The sequence below is a fragment of the Otolemur garnettii genome, unplaced genomic scaffold (genome assembly GCF_000181295.1).
Source record: "Otolemur garnettii isolate 467f Iridium unplaced genomic scaffold, OtoGar3 scaffold00151, whole genome shotgun sequence".
Lineage (NCBI taxonomy): Eukaryota > Metazoa > Chordata > Mammalia > Primates > Galagidae > Otolemur > Otolemur garnettii.
Genome location: NW_003852546.1, coordinates 4,514,417 through 4,521,339, shown reverse-complemented (window position 1 = coordinate 4,521,339; position 6,923 = coordinate 4,514,417).

Here is a 6,923-nt window from a genome sequence, read left to right as displayed (position 1 = left end):
CGGGCTGGGGATTCGAACCCGCCACCTTAGGTGTACGTGGCTGGCGCCTTAGCCAGTTGAGCTATAGGCGCCAAGCCGAAAAGTGTAATTCTTGTTCATGTTGTCACACATGGGGTCTTGACCAGCCTCCTAATGGGAGCCAGTATACATTCTCCATTCTCTCTCTCTCTCCCTCTCTCTCTCTCACACACACATGTAAACACACACATATGCAGGGATGGGGGGTGGTGCAGATCATATCTACTTAAGTTCTTTTGGTAGGAGAATGTCAATGGAATTGTCTGAGTTAGAAACACATTGCCGGGGTTCCATCCTGGGGGCAGGGTCCTTTAAGACCTGTGAAACTGACGGGAATTAACTAAAGAAAAGTAAAGTTAGAAGCTATCAGAAATAAAGAGACAGGACATGCAGAATAGAATTTTCAAGGTGGGAAACATAGGAGTCCATTGCTAGTTTGTGGGGTTTGGTTTGTGAATGGCTCTGAGTGTTAGTTCCACTCAGCTTTTATTGAAGGCTATTATCTCATTTAGCCTAGAGGGTAAGCTGAGGAAGGGAAGAAAAACACCAGCAGTTTCTCTGAGTAAGCACGTCAGCTCTTATTCTATCTATAATCATTAACTTTAAGGGTCTGAGTAGCCTTGCGAAATCTGAACCCCAAGCCTTGTGTGGGGGCAGCCTCCTGTGGGGGCAGCCTCTGTCACACACACAGATTCCTTGGGGGAGGTTAACTCCTTTTAGTCCTCTGTGGAGTTGATGCCTCAAGTGTCAGTCTCCTCTGAAGAATAAGAGGAACAGAAAAATTTTCCTAATCTCCACCACAGAGGTATCTCCTCTGTTGATTAGGGTATAAGCTCTCTTGCTCACATTTCAGGGCTCAAACTGTTCTCTGATCTCTGCCTTGGTCAAATACAAATTCCCACAATAAGTATTTGCTTTGACTGGGCAGGAGATGATGGCATACATAATATTCATTCCCAGAACCTGCAGCAGTTTTCTCTGGCCGTTATTCCTCAGAGTGTTTACAGACCCGGCAGGGGTGTTTGCAAGCTGTATCCCTTACAGGCCTGGCTTCTAGGAAAAGTGGGAACTGCTCAGATAAGGAACTTGAACTAGCTAAACTGTTTTTATTCCACCTTGCTCAGCTTATTTCTCTGTTTTTCCCTTTTTCTGGGGATGCTTTCCCTTTGGTCCCTATTCTGCCCGAACACATAGTCCTCTCTTAGGCTTGGCAAGAGAAGAAAACTGTGGAGAAATAAAAATGTGGCTGAGCGGCACATGCATAGTTCATCTAATGTGACTCCTTTGTAAATTACTTTCATATTCTGTATTATGTCATAGTTAAGTCTGGGGTACCCAGAATGGGCTAAACCACAGGGGTAATTTTTCCTGCAGAATTCTTTCTTCTTTTTTTTTTTCTTTGAGACAGAGTCTCAAGCTGTTGCCCTGGGTAGAGTGCCATGGTGTCACAGCTCACAGCAACCTCCAACTCTTGGACTTAAGTGATTCTCTTGCCTCGGCCTCCCAAGTAGCTGGGACAAAAGGCACCCACCATAATGCTCAGCTATTTTTTGGTTGTAGTTGTCAGTGTTGCTTGGTGGGCCTGGGATTAATTCAAATGTGCTGGTTCTGGTTTATGTGGCTGGCACCCTAGCTGCTTGAGCTACAGGCACTGAGCCTGCAGTATTTTTGATAGTGTATATTCTCTTGGATAATAAAACATTCCTAGGAAGAGAGCCGTGGAATACCAGAAGGAGGGGTGATGCAAATCATGCCTTATTCCTTATTAGCACCAAGGACTGGGCAGTTCTATCTCAAATCCAGATGAGTCTGGAGGTTACAAAGAGAAATTAAATAAAGGATGTTGGTTAAAATGTTAGAGACCTTGGTGGTGCCTGTGGCTCAAAGGAGTAGGACTCGCCCCCATATGCCAGAGGTGGAGGATTCAAACCCAGCCCTGGCCAAAAACCACCAAAAAAAAAAAAAAAAAGAAAAGAAAAAATGTCAGAGCCCTTGTAATATTTTCTGATGAACATGCAAATGTACAATGGTCATCTGTCATGGGCTTCCTACAAGGTAGAAACTGCCCCCCAAAATATAGTTTGCACACAGTTTCTGGATAGTTTGGTTAGAACAAGTAAAGTAATGTCATGTGTTTCTGACATGTTCTTGGCTCTTGTAAGCAGGTAAAGAAAGCTATGTGGATGATAGCAGGCATGCACTTCAGATGTAGTAATCTCTGCAGGAGGGAAGGAGAAGGTGTGACGGGAAGGAGAAGAATAAAGGCAGAGATGTTTTTTTTGTTTTTGTTTTTGTTAGTGTGAGAGACACAGTCACTCTGTGGCCCTGGGTAGAGTGCCATGGCACCATAGCTCACAGCAACCTCAAACTCTTGGGCTCAAATGATCCTTCTGCCTCAGCCTCCCCAGGTAGGTGGGACTACAGGCACCCACCTACAAAGCCTGGGTAGTTTTTCTGTTTTTAGTAAAAATAGGGGGTACTCTCTCTTGCTCAGTCTGGCCTTTAATTCCTGAGCTCAAGCAATCCACCAGCCTCAGCCTCCCAGGGTGCTAGGATTACAGGTGTGAGCCCCTATGCCTGGCCAGAGGTTTGTTTTAAAAAAAAGAAAGGAGACAAGAAGAGAGAGAGAGCCAACACTTGCCATAGAAGGTGCATCAGCACCTGTCCAGACTGTCTCATTCATGATACCAGCTTCTGGATGATTTTAGGGCTCCCTAATTTTGCCATTTGGATTCCATTCCCCTCCCTAATTATTCTGTCAATTCTTCCCACCAACTTCCACATTCCTGGTTCAGATTTTAAAAAACTTTCTCCGTGATCAGAATCAAAGACCAAAGTGTTCTGATAAAAGAAACAGCACAGGTATCTGTGCATATTTGTGACTAGAGCTACTACACCTTATCCATTTCCATTCAATTTGTATTTAAGTTTTACTATGGGCTGAGAACTGAGCTAAATTTTTTTAAATGAGAAAAAAAAAATAGATTCTCCACCAAATATCCTGGCCAGAGATTCTTCAGGCCTCCATCAACTCTTTCCCTCCCCAGGGGGAGGGAGGCAGGTGTCCTATTTGTTTACTTTGTTTCCTGCTGAGCTGGAGGAAGATGAAGGCACCTGCCAGCCCCAGTCACTGCTGCCTTCCTCCCCCAGGGGTGCAGCCAGACTGTCAAACCCATCAGAGTGTCAAGAATGACAAAACAGAAGCGGGTCAGCCAGGGAGCACTCTCAGAAAAGGTGGGTGTTAGAGGTAAGAACCAAGCCCTTCCCTCCTCTGGATAAAGTCAGGAGCTAGGAGGTCTCTTGCTGATCATACGATATTGAACCAGGGTCTTGGGCTCTGATAAGAGGGTGTCTAGAATCTCTCTGCCTTTTGTGAAGAGTCTGATTTTATTCTCCCAGGGTGCAAGAACCATTCCAGTTTTTTTTTTTTTTTAATTTCTCACAAAGGACAATTTTCTGTGAATTGTTGTGAAAGTGGTGTGCTAATGGGGGCAAGGAGGTTCCAGGGCTTCTGACTCTATCTGGCTACATGACAGCTGATGCCACAGAAACACAATGAACCAATCCCTCATACTTGCAACAGTCAGTGTATGCCAAGAAATTGGATAACATAGAAAAAATAAATTTCTGAAAAATATACAATCTACTAGTATTAAATCATGAAGAAATAGAAAGTTTGTACACATCTATAACTAATATGGATATTGCTTTAGTAATCAAAATCTCCCAACAAAGCCCAGGACCAGAGAGCTTCATTGGTGAAGTCCATCAAATACTTAAAGAAGAATTAATGACAGTAAGTCTCAAACTCCTCCAAAAGAGTTGAAAAGGAGGAGCACTTCCAAACTCATTTTACAAGGCTGGCATTAACCTGATCCCAAAGCTAGACAAAATAACAAAAAGAAAAGAAATCTACAGGCCGATATCCCTGAGGAATATAGATGCAAAAGTACTCAACAGAGTCCTAGCAAACTGGATCCAATAGCTCACTGAAAAGATTCTCCACAATGACATAAAATATTTAATTATGTGTCTACTGTTCTCTGACAAGGTGACCAAAAATACACAGTGGGGAAATATAGTCATTTCAATAAATGGTTTTGGGAAAGTGGATATCCATGAACAAAACAATGAAATTGAACCCTTTTCCTACATCAAAAAGTCAACTCAAAGTGGATCAAAGACGTATCTAAAAAAGACCTGAAACTGTAAAACCTTCAGAAGAAAACATACGGGAAAACTTCATGATATTGGTCTTAGTAATAATGATTTTATGGGTGAAACACCAAAGCCGTAGGCAATGAAAAAAAAAATAAGAGAAACTATATCAAGTCCAGGAATTCTGTGCAGAAAAACAAACCATAACAGAATGAAAAGGCAACCTACAGAGAGGAAATATTTCTGAATCATATGTCTGATAAGGGATTACCCTCCATAATCCATAAGAAAATTTTGCAACTCAGTAGTAAAAAAAGAAAAAAGAAAGATAACCCAATTAAAAATGAGCTACATTTTTGAATAGACACTGATCTAAATAAGGCCTACTCATATATCTCCTTTCAGGCTATGAAATCCATGAAGGATAGAGCCAAAGACCTCTATCCAGCAGGGTGGAGCCTGAGACACAGCAGACACTTAATAAACAATGAATGAATGAGTGAATGAATGAATGATTAGTTATAGTGTTATAGTGGGGGAATATAAACCTCTCCCCTTTAAGGACGCCCTCAGTGCTCTGCTCCAGCCTGGAATATAAAGCCCTCCTCCACAAAAGTGTGATTGAAATACCCAGGTAGAGGTGACACCCGTTCTCAATGGCTAGAGCACCCCTAGAGCACCGGCCCCGTGCACCAAGGGGGTTTAAACCTGACCCAGGCCTGCTAAACAAACTTTTAGTAAGCAACTTACTAACAGAAGCTGTAGTTTGGGGTCCCATAAAAAAATATATTGAAAGGAGAATCTCCATGTAAAAATCAATAAAAAATGTAAAAAGTACAATGGAATCAAGATCAAAAGCAGTTTATTCTTGGAGGGGGGTAATGTAATAGAATTCACAAAAAAAGTCTTCAACACATTTTCTGATCTTGAGCAAAGCAGGTGAATAGTAGTAATAGAAAATTTTTAAAAATAAATATAAGAGTCAGTAATGATAGTAGTAATAGTAGTAGCTACCAATTATTGAGTACTTACTTCAGATCAGGGGCTGGTATAGAAACTGATTACTACAGAGATAGAGTCACACTAATGCATTCCAGGTAGGAGTCATGATTCTTTTTACATATACTACTTTCATGTTTGATACTCACAGAAATCCTACAGTTGCCTATATTTTGGAGGTGTGTTTTTTGATGTATGCAAGGAAAAGAAAATAGAGGCTCAGAGATGTCAATTCACTGGTGCTAAATCACAGTTAGTGTATTACTTGGTTTACATTGTATTTGGATTCCAAATTTAGTGATATTTTCCTCTAAACCTCAGTCTTCCTACCTACCTCCCCCGGCCCCACCCCCCAAAAAGCAATTAACCATCTGGTCAATTGATGAAGGATTAATTACTTTTGAGGTGAATTGTAAGTCTTCTTCTTCTTCTTCTTTTTTTAATGGATCATCCCCAGGGTGATTCTCAGTCGGTGCTCAGGTTGGTTTTAATAAGTGCTGGCATTTAAATCCTTGCATGTGATAGTGGGGACTAAACTACCCAGAGCCAGTGATTATTTTCTGTGAGCAACATTTAATCAAAAGTGACCCATAATTTCAAGCTCCAGTGCCTACCACCACTTTATTAGGAAGACACTGTTCCCTGTGAAGTCTCCTCATTCGGGTTTAGAAGATGGAGGGTGATCCACAGAGAGATTCTCTCTCTATGCCAACTTTCCCCTGGCTGTCCTTTTTAGAAGCTCACAGAAAAACTTCTGTCCTTTGATTTCTTAATATTTTGTCCTCATTACAGACTAGTGAAAAATATCAGACCCATTAGAGAGGGTTTTCTTAGACAAAATAGTTTATGATTTGTTTGTGTACATATAAGTGTGTATTTTATATGTGTGTTTGGGGAAGCAACACAAGCACGTTTAGCCTGTTTTTAATCAAAATAAAACTTGATTTTGTTTTTTCTAACCTACACCTGAGTCCATATCCTATGCAGTCCAATATTCGAACAGAATTTCCTAGCGTGCCAGCCAAGGAAGATACTATAACTACTTGAGAATAAGAATTATCCCTTAAATCAGCCATGTCAGTTATGAGACAAGTGTATAGATTCTGTTTTTTTCCCTCCTATGACAACATAAACGTGATAATTTATGTTTTATGAAGAAAGAAAAAAAGAAGAAAAAATTCACTGTAAAGCCATGAAATGTTATAATAGCTAATAATGTTTTAGGATTATATGGCCCTTTCTAGGCTCAGTCACTCTTCCTTCTTTGATTCCTTCCCTCCCTCCTCCCATTCTTCTCTCCTCCCTGTCTCCTGATCTTCCTTCTGGTCTACCATTATTTATATATACGACTTTTCATATTATAGATTCGCCTTTATCCAGGGGCTTAAGAAAGTGATTTTCATCCTAGAATGGAAATGAGGCAAAGAGGAGACAGCCCATAAGAGAAACAGAGATTCCGAATAGAGAAACAGTTGCTTATATTTTGAGGGTGAGGAGTTTAGAGTTGGGAATCAATGGGGCAACAAAAGTAAAAATTGACCATGAACAGAGAAAAAGCCACTTAACTTGTTGAGATCTTCCTTTCTGATGTTGTCCTATTCTCACACACGTAGAACATCGTATGTTAACTTTTTGAATGGATTTGCTGGGCTTGCAGGACCACAGGCTGAAGGCCTGAATGACGAGCTGTAATAGAGACAACAGCAGGAAATTGGGTCCTAGTGCTTCATTCAAGAAGCATGTTTGAA